Genomic DNA, 16156 nt, shown 5'->3' with positions numbered 1-16156 from the left:
TTGACTTACAGCATATGTACATGCAATATATTTGCTTATGTGTGTTATTACAGCCTGGTTTGTCTTCAGTCCGACAAGTAACAGCAAATTTCAAGAAGGGAGCTGAATTATTTACATAAGGCAAACACCGAAGAATACGGTTATAATAATGCGTATATGAAACTAAAGGCAGAAATTGAGAAATTACATTCAGTATGTGTATTTCCTTAATTCCTCATTAAGCTTGAAAACCGACTTAATTATGAATATCTTGATTGATCATTTATTTTATCATTTACTTGGGTAAGGAAACCTCCATAATTGATACTTACATTGAAGTTAGTTTGTTGATGGTTATATCTCGTGATTTCAATATGTAACTAGTCAAATTGGCAGCAGTGATGAGCCATTTAAAAAAAAAAAGAGAATAGAGCGGCGATATTTACCTTTACGTTTTCCTTACGTAACTAGCAGGATACCCATGCATTGCTACGGTTTTAAACTGAAAGTTATTATTCAAAGTTTTACATTTTTTAGAGTCCATTTTCATTTGAGCCTGTAAAATACGGTTTAGGAAGAATAATTATTTTCTGATCTAACACTTATTTGAACCACATACGGAATAATTTGAATGATTTAAACTCTTATTTAAAATCTAGGATGTAAAAGAGACCAACCTGTAAAATTTTGATTTTGTACGTCGAACAGTAATGGTGGAATTAATATTTTTAAGGGGTGAATGTTTTAGAATATTTATTAACATCTAAGATATAGAAGTCCACCCTTCATTAAAAAAATAAGTTATTGCCTGAAACGCTTTCGGAAGAATGAATAGTGTGTTTTTGAGAGTCAAGCTCCATCTAAGTCCCTTAGGGGAGAAATACTTTGAAGTATACGATATTTTCCACCTACGATACAAAAGAACACATATGTCGTAAAATTACAATTTTGTCCGTCAAACGGTTTTGGAGGGATTAATAATTTTGTTTACGGAGCTATCCGCATTTAACACTTTAGGGATGGAACGTAAACAAACATTTCCTATTTCACACCTAGGATTTAAAATATATACAGTTATTTGGAATTTTGTCTTCGCACATTAAACCGTTTTGGAGGAAGAAATTAATATATTTGTTTTCGGATCTTAACTCCCACTTAACTCTCTCAGCGGTAAAATTTTTCAAACCTTCTGTTATTTCATACCTAGGATATCATTTGAAATTTTCACAATTCAAACGTTTTCATTAATGCTTATTTTTGTCATCATTCCTCATCCCCCATTCAAAATCCCCTTATGGGTGTAGTTTTCAGTCACTTCATATTTTTATCCTAATTCAACTCCTTTTGCACCCTTTAAGTTGATTCCACCCCCTTCCCCACCCCAAATACGCGTGTCTTTATTTTTAGAGATTCGAAATACCAGTATTCTCGTTCGTAACATCTTTCGTTTTCGAGATATAAGTATCCTCAGACAAATAATTCAACTCACTTTTCAATTCATTCATTCCCCCTTAATTGGATTTTCCAAAACAAAAGAATACGTGATTCTTTGTTTTTAAAGGAGATTCCAAGTACAAATTTTCATGGCCGTGTCATCTCCAATGTTTGAGATATATATATATACTCATTAAAAAATTCGATCACATTTTCAGTTCTGTTAAGTGTTTTGTCCGAAAAAATCTGTAACTTTATTTTTAAGAGAGATTAAAAATACAAATTTTCACGTCTGTAATGTGTGGCAAGTTTTTGAGATACCCATTTAACACTTCTCCTTCAGTGGATTTTCAGAAAACAAACTATGCGTGTTCCTTTACTTTTTTACAGCAGATTCAAATACCAGTCTTCATGTCTGTAATGTCTTCAATATTTGATATATATTGTGCCTTACTGGACTCTGAAGTTCCGGCCAGGCGAAAGCCGGTCTCGAACCCAGAGTACGGTAGTGAAAGAACTCTCACAGACGTGAGCTGGTGCACATAGTCTTACCTAAACATAATCCTCTTCACTCAGCCGGATAAGCATTCTTCTCAGGGATAACATGGGTATAACGGGGCAACAAAAGATAAACACGAGGATATGTGACTAATCAGGTAAGAAGCGGCTAAATAAAAATAAAATAAAATATCTAACAGAAAACATCGCTGCATTCAAAGTTTAACAAACAGGGATTTATTACATAAAATTGAATTATTTACAAATGAAAGAGCTTTTCATTATGATAGGGTAAAATAACGCTGAGCCGATGACAACCAGTTCACCGCCTTCACGAAAACAGCTGTGCTGCAACAAGCATGTTACAATAGTGTAAGTAACGAAGTTTCGAAAGATGGATATCGGCTTAAATACTCATAAACAGTGATTCCCATAAAATTTACAATGCCTCGCGCCGTCGAACCCCGGTGCTAACAAATATCACGACAAAATGTACAATGACCTGACTCGGTCACGAACCCTAGTCCCATGACGAGTAAGGCGTATAAGATACATATGCAAACAATATAAAAAGGACACACCCAACATATACACGGGTGTCAATATCAAACGGGCCAGTGTTAAAAATTAACGTAGAACAAATAGGACATAAAAAGATCTCTCCCTGCTTTCAAAACATGAAGGTCGTTTCTTCCCCCTGGCACACTTGACAAACTGCAGACGACAATAACCAATTCTCAAGCCTGTGACCTCAAGCTCAACGACCTCCACCCTCACCACTTCACTCGCGGCAGTCCCCCTAATTTATGAGCTCATCTGGGGCGACAGGCTAAAATCTCGCCTTTCAAAAGAAACACCTCACGTAATCTGCTGCTAAAGCCCTCCTTTAAATACACCTGGGCTATCTGCCCTCGTCTCAATATCACCAGCAGTATCGCAAATCTTACTTACGCCTCTCATGGGCTAAATCTTGGTGCTACAAAAACACTAATCATTAAGCGATAGTCACATGGCCATACTAGGCATCTCCAAATATATCCAATAAACTCTCAATTGTGCTGGGCTCTCTCATATCAATCGCAAATCTTAATTCTGCCTATCATGGGCTCATATCTCTTAAATATTCGGACTCGCTCGCTCTATCAGTGAAGCTGGGTGGATTTACGGGTTCATTCTGGTCTCAACTAAACAAATCTACGTCTGCAGAAACAAATGCCTAAATGCGATCTAATAAAAGTACCTGTCTGTTAGACTAACCTCCTATGACCAAAGGAGTTCGATCAGACCCTTGAAAATCACACGTACGTTAAAATAATACAATCGAAATGAAATACACACGCTACCAAGGAATCTACAAATATCATCTACCTTAATGTACGGGGTTCGAGCTTGAGGCCTAGCTCTAATTACAAGGAAAATTCCTACCATAACTAATCTGTTGACTGACGGCCCCCATATTCCTATCTAAATTTAAATGACATGCTTGAAACAGAATTGGAAAGCTCTGACCTTATGTTATCGCTGACATAACGGAGCGGCCTTCCCTGTGGACCACTGAATCTACCACATCATGATAGACTGCGGCGCTGGCATCAGATACTGTTGACCAATTGGAGACATTCTTTCTTGTGTGGCGCCTTCGTGCAGCTCCCTCTGTAGTTGGAAGGTGTCCCCTTCGATGTCGCGCTGATCAGGTGCTCCCAACGTTCCTGGATCGATGCCCGTTGTCGTGTTGGTTTCAGCTCCTGGTTGTGGCTTCCTTGCAATGATGATGTCAAACACTCGTTCTGACTTGATGCTGGGGTAATTCCTCGCAGATCTAGCTGTACTCGTCGTCTGTGCAGCTCGAAGACAAAGCGTTGTTCTCAGTACCAACACGCAGTATGACGACTCGTTCAAGCGGTCTTCTTGTCCAAGAATGAGCCTGATATGCCAGGCGGCCTTATTTTATAATCCCGTATAGCGTCATCAAGCCGCTTGGTCGCGTGCAATCTGCGCGCGCCCGCGAAGCTTTTCCCGCATAAAGTATATCATGAGCTCTAATTAACGAATGCATTAATGAATGCAGCCCTAATGCATATCAAAATAAAGCAGAAATTATACAGGTTGCAATTCTTGTCTCAAATCCAATGCAACTCTTCCGTAACCAAAGATATTAATTTAATTCTTACTTCCCTCCTAATATAAGTTTTGCCGGGATCTGGGAAGCGTCCCCAATCTTCATCAAGAGGCTTGGCTTGGGACATAACTCCTTTTAATGAGTTTCTGGAGATTTCTCATAATGACGCTCGCGCTCACTTCGCACAAGAACGCTTCTTCTGGACTCCTTTATGACATATGGTTCAATATGTATTCTCAGAAATAGAATTCAACACTTTGTTCACTTCTTTTCACCCACCCCACCCCCTTAAGTGGATTTTCCGAAAGAAAAAAAAAGATGTTTCCTTATTTTTAAAGATGATTCCAAATACCAATTTTTACGTCTTCAAACTGGTAAGTTTGAGATATAGATACACTAATTTTCAGAATTCACCCCCGTTTTCACCCTCTCAGCGACGGAATATCAAAAAATCCTCCCTTAGTGAGCACCTACTTTGTAATATATATGTATCCTCAAAATTTCATTTCTTTATGTCCAGTAGTTTTGGCTCGGCGATGATGAATCAGTCAGTCAGTCAGTCAGTCAGTCAGGACATATTATTTTATATATATAGACGAGTACTATATTTATACACTATTGCTTTCAACAATGATGTGTAAGTCACTGATTTAAATTACATAGAAAGCTGTGCGAAATAATAAGAGTATCCCATAAATCTATTTACGTTAGATTTGTTTAGCAAACAGTTTTCAAGACCTGCATTTTAATAGAAGAAATGAACAGAGTCTAACTTAGACAGAGCGAATGACGAATGACTAGGCCTACGCGGTTTGGGTCACGTTGGTTGGATTGTGTTCGAACCCCACCGTCGGCAACTCTGAAGAGGGTTTTCTGTGGTTTCCCATTTTCACAAGAAGCAGGCAAATCCTGTGAAAGCAAATAGCTAAAAAGTTAGTTGATGGTGTTGTTTACTACAGTGATTCGCACATTCTGGCTGGCATATCCCAGGAGTAGGTACGCAAACGTTTGAAATATGAACTATCCTTTTATTAAATGCTTTCACTAATACAGCAGGTGGAAACAAACTATGCGTGTTCCTTTACTTTTTTACAGCAGATACAAATACCAGTTTTCATGTCTGTAATGTCTTCAATATTTGATAGAATTCAACACTTTGTTCACTTCTTTTCGCCCACCCCACTCCCTTAAGTGGATTTTCCGAAAGAAAAAAAGATGTTTCCTTATTTTTAAAGAAGATTCCAAATACCACAGTCACAGGTGGAAGTGACTGTGGCCTTAATATTAAGGTAGAGCACCCAGCATTTACCTGGTGTAAGAATGGTAACCACCATAAGCTACTTCTGGGTTGTCCATAGTGGGGTTCGAAAAGACCATTTCCCGAACGCAAACTAACAATTGCGTGGCTCGAATCGCACAGTCAACTCGCTCGGTTGCTGCGGTTTCCAGATTCCGAAATTTTGAAGAAGAAAATCCCTGTCCGTGTATTAATAGGCCTACCTACACTGCCACCAAAAAAAAAATCCTCGAACTCTTCTTTTTAATACCAATCAACTCCTGACACAGAGGTAATAAATTTCATATGTCTAAATAAACTTTATAACATTTAATAGGGTATTTTGTGAGGGTAGCACATGATTTCGGATAAGAGTGGGTTCAGTATTGCCAGCCCTGAGGGCAGATAATAGCGCTGTTAAAGCCTCTAGCATTTCCTATTCCAGTGTCGTCTAATACTCACCGTTTAGTGCGACATCGAATATCTAGCAAATATATCTGCCTCAGTCTGGTGATATTTGAAGATGGTCAAATACGTCAACCACATGTCGGTAGATTTACTGGCACGTAAACTAATTCCCGCGGGACGAAATTCCGGCACCTCGCCGTCTCCGAAAACAGAAAAAGTAGTTAATGGGACGTAAATAACATTATTTATTTGTTATTAAAAGTAGCTAATACATTTATAGTTAAGTTCCAATATTTATTCAAGAAAAAGGCTTCATAAAGAAAGGGGTAAATAAAATACAAATTCTAGAAGAATCTACAAGGAAGGACGTGATGCATCAAGTTACCGGATCGTGCATGCAAAATTGCCTCCAATTGTTATTTCCAGTCAAGAGGAATTTCTTCGACCACACCCATCTCACTATTGTTATTTCGTCTCGGTGTTTTCCAACATTCGTACGTTCCTCGTCACCAGATGTTTCATTCCAGGCTTGTGTTTGTCATTCACCTGTCAATATCATATGTTACGTACACACCTTATGTGAACCGCTTAAACTGTTTCTGATGGTTCGGTCAGCTTCCGCTTCGAACGCTACCGTTGTGCCACGTCCCGGGAGCCATATGGTGGCGAATGAACGTACCATTTTCGCTTCTATTATAACGTCTAAATTTTAAAGTCTCGTGGATAGTCGATATTTCTTCTGAGGACGCAGAGCACAATTCTGTGCGAAACGTAAATAATTTCACCTTATTTTCTTGACATGGCATAAGCCCAAAAGCCTATACAGTATCATTTATTGTTATTATTATTATTATTATTATTATTATTATTATTATTATTATTATTATTATTATTATTTCACATCGTTATGCCCAACTGTGGAGCACGCTTTAGCTGATGATTTTGCCTTCTTCTCTTCCCAAAATCTCTTCATCCTTTCACTGAAATACTTCTTACGTTCTTCTGTCCAGGTTTTATTAGTTCTACATTTTGGCTCCGCGAAACAATGGTTATTAATCAGTGTTCTGAAAGCAGATCGGTTGTTCAGTTTCCTGGTTGATGTTGCTAAATGAAATAGAATCAGATCTTCAGGAAATCCTGTTGTTCTTGACTTTAAGTGGCAAGGTAAGATTTAGAATTATTTTGGTTAGGCTATCATTGTTCATTCTGAGAATGTGACCATAGAATTTCATCCTCCTTTTCCTGGTAGTGTCTTGAAATTTTTTCAGTATGGCAATAAATTTCATGAGATTTCCTTTTCATCCATACTCCCTCTGTGCAGACTGGGCCGAAAATTTTCCGTAAAATTTTTCTTTCTTCCTTTTCTATATCTTTTATGAGTTATCTACCGCCAATTACTAAGGTTTCCGGTGCGTATAATGATTCAGGTTTTATTACTGTATTATAATGTCTTAGTTTTTTTGCCGAGATAATGATTTGTTGTTATGTGTTCCAAGTGATTCGATATGTTTCTGTAATTTAGTAATTCTCTCCTTGAATGATTTCTCCAAGGCATTATAATTTATTTATTTGGGAAATTTGTCCCAATTTAGTCATCATAGTTTGCCCGTCTAAAAACCGGGAGGCTCCTTACTTGTGCTGGATTTTTAAATATGATATTTGAAGTCCTGTTTTGGCCGCAATTTCATGTAGGTTTTCGAGGGAGTGGATTGCTTCTTGCCTATTATTATACTAGTGGTTAAGTGTCGTCTTGTAGATCCTAAGACCGCAGGTTCAAACCTGTAAGAGAGAGATTTGATGGACGGAAAGTTCATTCCAAGTCGTACAATATCGAGAAGGGGAAAAAAGAATCTCCTGATGCATTCGATGTTTACCCGACAAATGAAGTAATCTTCAGTAATAAGTCGTCCTCTAGAGTTCTGGTTTCTCTGTCCACCAGGTAAAATGAAACAGAACGTCCAAATAGAAACGCAGGAAGCCAGAATGGCATCATATTTAAATGCCTGCACTCGGTTACTCAGATTGTGTTATTATTACTTTCTTATTCGTTATGCCTAAATAAGAAGCGCGTTTGAACTTATTAGCACTTCTATTTTTCTTCTTCTCTTTCCAATATCTCTTCATCCTTTCCCTGTGTTCCTTGTTACGTTGTTCAGTCCATCATATATTTAGTCGGGTGTGCTTAACAGAAAATTTATGTTCGTGAAAAAAGTTCTGAATTTCATTCTATTTTTAATGGTTTCTTCATTAATACCAGTTTCATTTAGGTCTTTTGCTGATTTCTTTTAGCCAATTATTATTATTATGACTTTTATTGATAACGCTAAGTTTAAAATTGTCTTTGTAAGCCTGTTCTAATCCATTCTGTATAAGTGATCATAAAATTCTAATCGGCGTTTTCTGATTGTATCTCTGATTTTCCCCCTGTAACTTGATAGATTTCATGTGATTTCTTTTTCATTCAAATTCCATTTTCGCATTTCGTTCCTAAGATTTTTCTGAGGATTTTTCTTTCTTGTTTTTCGATAATATTTATAGCCACCAATTAAGTTATAACGCAAAGTTTCAGATGCATGAAGTGCTTCTGTTTTAACTACTGTGTTAAATGTCGTAATTTTGCCTTTTTTATATAGTTCTTTTATTGTATCTTTTCCAAGTAATTTTGCATGCTCTTTGAAGATTTGCAATTCTTTCTTTGTTATCTTGCCCGAAAAAAAGCAGAAAAAGAAAACCTGCTGGATCAATAAGTTCACCTAGATACTTAAATGTGTCTACTTGAGCGATATTTCCTTATTTGGTCATTAAAGGTTAAGTGTTGAACTTGATATAGTCCCTTCTTTTCATAAGAATTATTATTATTATTATTATTATTATTATTATTATTATTATTATTATTATTATTATTATTATTATTATTATTATTATTATTATTATTAACTTCGTATCAAAAGTTTAATTGTATAAATATGCTCACTTCAGTAACTTCTGATCTCCATTTTTTAAATAAACACTTACTGCACTTACCTTCTTGTTGTATGATTTTGTTTCCAGTAATAAAAGCGGCCTATTATAGGGGGTATTTTGGTCTGTGACGGAAAGGTGACGTCAGAGGAAATGGTCAACGTTTTCCTTCCCCTGCGGCGCGGCGTGGAGCGATCTGGCCTGGGAGCTGTGGTGAATTTATTACGAGCATAAATCATGCATACGTACTTCGGTGTTCCCAATTGTCCGCAACACGCAAAACACACTGAGGATATCCTGTTCCTGGCCGTGATTGCGCTAATCATCTCAACTCTCTCCCAGCCGTACCATCCCAACACATGTCACTCCCCCATGCTGGCGTGACGTCCCACTCATCAGCTGTTTTATTTAATCGGGTGGACAAAATAGACGGAATTTGTGTGAGGAATGCCGCTATGGGTTAGGATCTAGTTTCCCATCCACTCGACTTCGGTTCGATTCCTGGCTTTCCAAGAATAATAATAATAATAATAATAATAATAATAATAATAATAATAATAATAATAATAATAATCAATTGAAGACATGGGTTAATAACAATAAATGTCAGGTTTTCATTGTTCTGAGATACTTGAAGACCACATTGAAAGAATGGGTTAAGTCCAATTTGACCGAAAATTAGTTATTGGCATATCTGTGTAGTACATTGGGCATTCTTTCGAAGGAATCAAGTTAACTGGCAGAAGTGGGTTTAGTCACAGAGATACTGCAGTGGGAAGATATACAGTACAGTAAACGGAAAGAACATGCTAGTCCAGCTAGAACGCGGGAAGAACGAGCCAAGTCCTGCTGACACTGCTAGTGTTAACGAAATAATGTATTTTGTGTTGTATGAATACTCATAATGTTTATAAAATTAAAATAATATATTGTGTTATTACGGGATTTTTTGTTTTTTACGAAGCACCCTTCACTATCCTTTCTACTGCCCTTGTCCTTTTCCTTTTTACAGCGCCACATTCCTAAGTTTGTGATGACTGCATAATGCTGTTATTGTTATTTGAGTAATCAGTCCATATACTCGTTTAATGCAGCTCTCCATAACACCCTATCCTGTGCTAAACTTTTCATTTCTACATAACTACTACATCCTACATCTGCTCCAATCTGCTTGTCATATTCGTACCTTGGGCTACCCCTCCCCCACCCTAACCCCCACCCCCGTTCTTACCACACACACTTCCCTCAAAAACCAGCTGTACAAGACCTGTGTGTCTTAAGATGTGTCCTAACATTTTTTCTCTTCTTGTTGTCAAATTTAGCCAAATCTATCTCCTCTCAACAATTCGATGCAGTATCTCTTCATTCGTGATTCTATCTACCTATCTCACTTCCGCATTATTCTGTAACACCACATTTCAAAAACTTCTGTTCTCTTTCTATTTGTCTGAGCTAGTTATCGTCCATATTTCACTTCCATACAATGCCTCGCTCCAAACAAAAGTCTTCAAAAACATCTTTCTAATTCCTATACCAATGTTTGTGCTGAAAAAAATTCTTTTCTTAAGAAAGGCCTTCCTTGCTTGTGCTAGCCTGCATTTAATGTCGTCCTTGCTTCTACCAGCATTAGTTACTTTACTACGGAGCTCGATAGCTGAAGTCACTTAAGTGCAGCCAGTAACCAGCATTCAGGAGATAGTGGGTTCGAACCCCACTGTTGGCAGCCCTGAAGATGGTTTTCCGTGGTTTTCCATTTCCACACCAAGGCAAATGCTGGGGCTATACCTTAATAAAGGTCACGGCCGCTTCCTTCTCACTCCCAGCCCCTTCTTGTCCCATCGTCACCATAAGACTTATCTGTGTTGGTGCGGCGTAAAGCAAGCAACTTATTTAAAAAAAGTTATTTTACTACCCAAGTAACAATATTCATCTACTCGTACTTCCTTTAAGACATACTTTCCTAATATAGTATTCACTGCATCACCTGACTTTGTTCGTCCACACTCCATTATTTTTGTTTTGGACTTATTTAATTTCATCTTGTATTCCTTCCCCAAATCTCTGTCCATACCATTCGTCAATTTCTTCAGATCTTTTTCAGAATAAGATAAAACAACAGTATCATCATTGTCCTTTGTATTAATGTATTTCTGTTAACTGCGCTTTTATCCCATTGACTATTTTAGTTCGTGTTCGCGTATTTTAATGTGTTATTTTAACTTCTAACTTGAATTATATATACATATATATCTGTACTTCCAGGCAATGCCTTATTCCATTGTCACCTGTATTTTCCATAATTTATTAGAAAATAATGCATTGTGAAGTAGATCCGCTGATTGCTTTTATATCATCAGTTTTCATCACCATTTTTTTAAAAATTCTAGTCAGTGGATAGATTTTGAAATGTTAACTATCATGTCGTTTTGTTCCATTAGGGGCCGATGAGCTAGCTGTTAGGCCTCTTTAATCAACAAACATCATCAACAGTATCATCGGCAAATCTCAGAGCTTTGATTTCCTCTCCTTGGACTTTTTGATTCCCTTTCCAAATTTCTCTTTGATTTCCTTTATCACCTGTTCTATGTAAACATTGAAAAGGAGAGGGGACAAACTGCAGCCTTGTCTCACTCCTTTCTGGTTTGCTGCCTCTTTTTTCAAAGTCCTCGATTCTTATCACTGCAGACTGATTTTTGTACAGATTGTAGATAATTCTCTTTTCTCGGTATCTGATCCCGATCACCTTCATAATCTCAAATAGAATCTCCAGTCAACATTATCGAATGCCTTTTCTACATCTACAAACTCCATGTACGTGGGCTTGTCTTTCTTAATTCGGTCCCCTAAGATCAGTCGTAGTCAGGATTGCTTCACGTGTTCCCACATTTCTTCTGAAGCCAAATTGATCTTCTCCCAACTCAGTTTAAACTTGACAGTTTCAAGCTGACACTTTTTTTTTTTTTACATTACCTAATAATAATAATTGCTTTACGTCCCACTAACTACTTTTGCGGTTTTTGGAGACGCCGAGGTACAGGAATTTTGTCCCGCAGAGGTTCCTTTACGTTCCAGTAAAGCTACCGACACGAGGCTGTCGTATTTGAGCACCTTCAAACAACACCGAACTGAGCCAGGATCGAACCTGCCAAGTTGGAGTGAGAAGGCCATTGCCTCAACCGTCCGAGTCACTGAGCCCGGCTTTTAAATTACCTAGATATGTACAAAAATGTTACATTCTTAATATAATATGTAAAAATATGTAATTTTGCTAAGAATGTGTAAAAATATGAAAAATGAAACATATGTATAACCATATCAGAGCCACATTTCGCTGACATTTTCAATTGTCTACAAGTAAAGGAATGCCATACCCCATGGCGCAACAGCCCCGAAGGTCCATGGCCTACCAAACGACCGCTGCTCAGCCCGAAGGCCTGCAGATTACGAGGTGTCATGTGGTCAGCAAGACGGGTCCTCTCGGAAGTAAAGGAATGGAATATGTAATTGCATAGGAATCCAGGTCCCAGTGATAATTGATGTTATTAAAATGGCATTCGATAGAAATTAGAGAAGAATGTCAAGTGCAGCCTCTAATATTGAGTTTTAGTCTCGTTTCGTAAGGGAGACTAGTTATTGCTCCATCTCCCGGAAGCTCCCGTTACTTTAGTGATGCCCTCTGGCAGTCATGGGAGCGAGTGACTCATCTCAATCTTGCAGAGCCAGGAAATCTGAAATTAAGTTGCAAGCGAAAGATTGCAAGTGATTTACGAGCGAACTTATTATTGGCACGCTTAATGACATAAGTCAAGGCTTCTGCGGACTTGGTTAATTCCTTTTTAGGCCCGTGTTCACAAAGGTCAGTTACTTTTGCCTTTCCAAAACTCGGATAATGTCATTTTTTCGGATAGCGCCCACTTCTGCATTCACCACAGACTGTATTATATCGGTTTACCAAACCTTAAATTTGAACCTTAACTTTTTCATATTGACGCACGGAAAACAAATGACTACGTGCTGCCGCCCGTGTCGTCTCAGAACTCACGCAACTAGAATTCATTTATCTCAGCTAATAGACATTGGTAAAGCACTGCGGTAGGTCAAAATGTAGTTTTCCTCTTTCCATCACTCTATGCAAGAATATTATATTTGCCTAGTTCTTGGAGATTTTAAAAGAAAATTCAATAAATTATTTTATTGAATATTATCAAAACAACAAACAAAACAAACCCCATGGTAGTACAGCCCTTGAAGGGCCTTGGCCTACCAAGCGACCGCTGCTCAGACCGAAGGCCTGCAGATTACGAGGTGTCGTGTGGTCAGTACGACGAATCCTCTCGGCCGTTATTCTTGGCTTTCTAGACCGGGGCCGCTATCTCACCGTCAGATAGCTCCTCAATTCTAATCACGTAGGCTGAGTGGACCTCAAACCAGCCCTAAGGTCCAGGTAAAAATCCCTGACCTGGCCGGGAATCGAACCCGGGGCCTCCGGGTAAGAGGCAGGCACGCTGCCCCTACACCACGGGGCCCTGCTCTGTAGAATATTATCACTGTTATAAATTATAGTAATTTTTTGTCAATTTTCTGTAGTTACAATAAAGAATTGTTATAACTAGAGCGCGGATGTTTAAGACGTAAAAATAGCCCAAATAAGCAAGCAAATATGACCTAAAAAGTGACGAAATATGACGTAAAATTGGAAAATTACAGAATATGACTCAAAAATGACTAATCAAAATATGGCCGTTTTAAAATAAGTTATAAATCGAAACGTCAATTCCTTTGATACATATTTTACCAAATACTTTATTCTTACTTTCATATTCGTTTCGGAATATGCATGTTTAGCAGTTATTCAGTCTGTTGTCCTTGATTCACTTATCACACATTTGTGAATGCATACCTATAAAGTACTAAGTTCGCGGAGATTGTCAGATCACATAATATTTTTTTGAAGTCCATGTGAGTGTTGTACTGAACAATTTCAATACATGTACGAATTTCTAAGCTAGCAGCTTCTAAACTAGTAATTGTACTCGATATAATTCCAAAGTTAATATATGCCAGACTTTCTGACAAACTGTTGGAAAACAATTCCTGCACAATCTTGATAGAAGAGGCACAGTATTCGACTTGTATTAACTGCAGATGTGATACCGAGAAGCAGTTTTGTGGATACTAGTTTGCATTCGGTAAGATGAAGATGATTTCGCATAGCTACATCTGTCTTCAAACCGCCGAAATATGACGTTTCTACGAAAATAGCGCAAAATATGACAAAAATATGCATTTATATGACAAATAAAAATCACTTAATTGTGACGATAATCGCCTGATTTGCACCAAAATCCAATCAGGCAAGAAAATATTTTTATGGGTTTGTTAATAAAGTCTCACAACGGATAACTACACAAAGGCAAGGAATAGAGCACCGAGCTCGATAGCTGCAGTCGCTTAAGTGCAGCCAGTTCGGGAGATAGTGGGTTCGAGCCCCACTGTCGGCAGCCCTGAAGATGGTTTTCCGTGGTTTCCCATTTTCACATCAGGCAAATGCCGGGGCTGTACCTTAATTAAGGCCACGGCCGCTTCCTTCCACTTCCTAGGCCTTTCCTATCTCATCGTCGCAATAAGACCTATCTGTGCCGGTGCGACGTAAAGCAAATAGCAAAACAAAAAAACACAATCGGGTAGGGGAATTTTGAAGAAAATCCCACGTTCCTTTGCCTTCTGCAGTCATATCGAGAAGGGAATTATTCATTACAATGGTAGGTCCTCCTTACCAATGCCAGTTACACAGGAGTTGGAGGACCCCATTCCTACTGACAGTCAAAGTCGATGTGAGGAGTATAGATTACAATAACAGACGCCGTAGTGCTGACAGTCACTATCGATTTGTTATTAATTAATTATAATGGCAGACACACCCCTTGTAGATTGCTACAAATTGACTTCAATGAATATATACAGATCGATATACGAAAGTATTTGCATGAATACAACATTGCAGACCCTCATTTCCAAAACAACAGCTGCAAAACGGTACGTTATCGACACACGGATTGCACCATAACAACTGAATGTTTGATCCTAAAAAATTTCCCCGTATATTCTGTATGTATGAGTTAAATTGAGTTATAAACTTAGAATCGTAAGATAAGTAGAAATTTGGGCAAGGTTTCCACACACTGCATTACTTTTCGGATACATATGTAACAGCTGAAAACATAGAATTTGGCTCACATACGGATACCAGGAGGGCCAATGTTCGTGCCGAATTTTATGATTCCGTCTTTCATGTAAGTGTCAAAATATGAATTATAGTGTAAAAACATCAAAATGTACGTACATACGTACGTATACTAAAGCTGTAGATCACTCCAAATTGAACGGAGATTGTACAATTAGTTTTGTGATATGACCTAACGTTTAGCCACGAAATATATCTAAACGAAGGTCTGCACCGTCATTAAAATTGAGACCTTATTTCGATATTTTCCGCGGGTAAAACGTGAAAAATTTAAACATCTTAGAATTTTTCCGTCGGTTATAGGCTAAAACCTGTAATTTTGAAAAAATTTAATTTTCTAACTCGCCTGGCAGATTGTGCCGCCATCGTGAGTTTAGGGAGAGTGGGTAAAATGAGGAGTTTCAGGAAACCAAGCTAAAATAAGTGCAAACGGTCATTGTTACACCTGAAACGGACAAGTGAACAATAATTTCGCCAAAATAGTCAATGTACAGACACACGGCTGTAACATTTTCCTTTATATTGATAAGTATCATAATATAAATACTTCAACCCCTATTTCACTTCTTTTCAAGCCCTACTTAAGTGGATTTTCCGAAAACAAAAAATTACATGTTTCTTTATTTTTAATTAAGATTCCAAATACCAATTTTCACGTTTGTAACATCTTCAGTTTTTGAGATATAAGTATCTTCGCAAAAGGTATTGAATCCCCTTTTCACCATTTTTCACTCCCCTTAAGGGAATTTTCCGAAAACAAAAAGTACGTGTTTCTTTATTTTTAAAGTAGATTCCAAATACCAATGTTTACCTTTGTAAATTGTCAAGTTTTGAGACATAGATGTACTCATTCAAACAGTTCACCCCCCGTTTTCACCCCTTTAGCGACGGAATATCTAAAAATCCTCCCTCAGTGAGTACCTACACTGTAATATATATGTATATCCAAAATTTCATTTCTTTATGTCGCGTAGTTTTGGCTGGACGTTGATTACAGCCAGTCGGAGTTAGCCTTTTGTATATAGAGATTTGGTAAATTTTGTCTGATATCAAGAAAATCGTATTTGCAGGTTTATGTTACGTAAATTTAGTATGGGATGTCCTGTATGTGTCTGTGCCGTATTTTTGTGGTGTATCTAATTATTCCGTATACACTACAGGTACTGGAAATTAAGTATATTTCGAATGTAACTATGCAGTGAACATCTGTAGTTTTATGAATCAATAATTTTATCAC

General features: G+C 37.7%; 1 protein-coding gene across 1 annotated transcript in view; it reads left to right on the top strand.

Annotated features, from left to right (window-relative positions):
* Positions 1–16156, top strand: part of LOC136856986 (uncharacterized) — a 423798-nt gene that overhangs the window by 362171 nt on the left and 45471 nt on the right. The gene's annotated exons all lie outside the window — the stretch shown is intronic.

This window comes from Anabrus simplex, chromosome 1 (assembly GCF_040414725.1).
Source record: "Anabrus simplex isolate iqAnaSimp1 chromosome 1, ASM4041472v1, whole genome shotgun sequence".
Lineage (NCBI taxonomy): Eukaryota > Metazoa > Arthropoda > Insecta > Orthoptera > Tettigoniidae > Anabrus > Anabrus simplex.
This window is presented reverse-complemented; position numbering and strand designations above follow the sequence as displayed.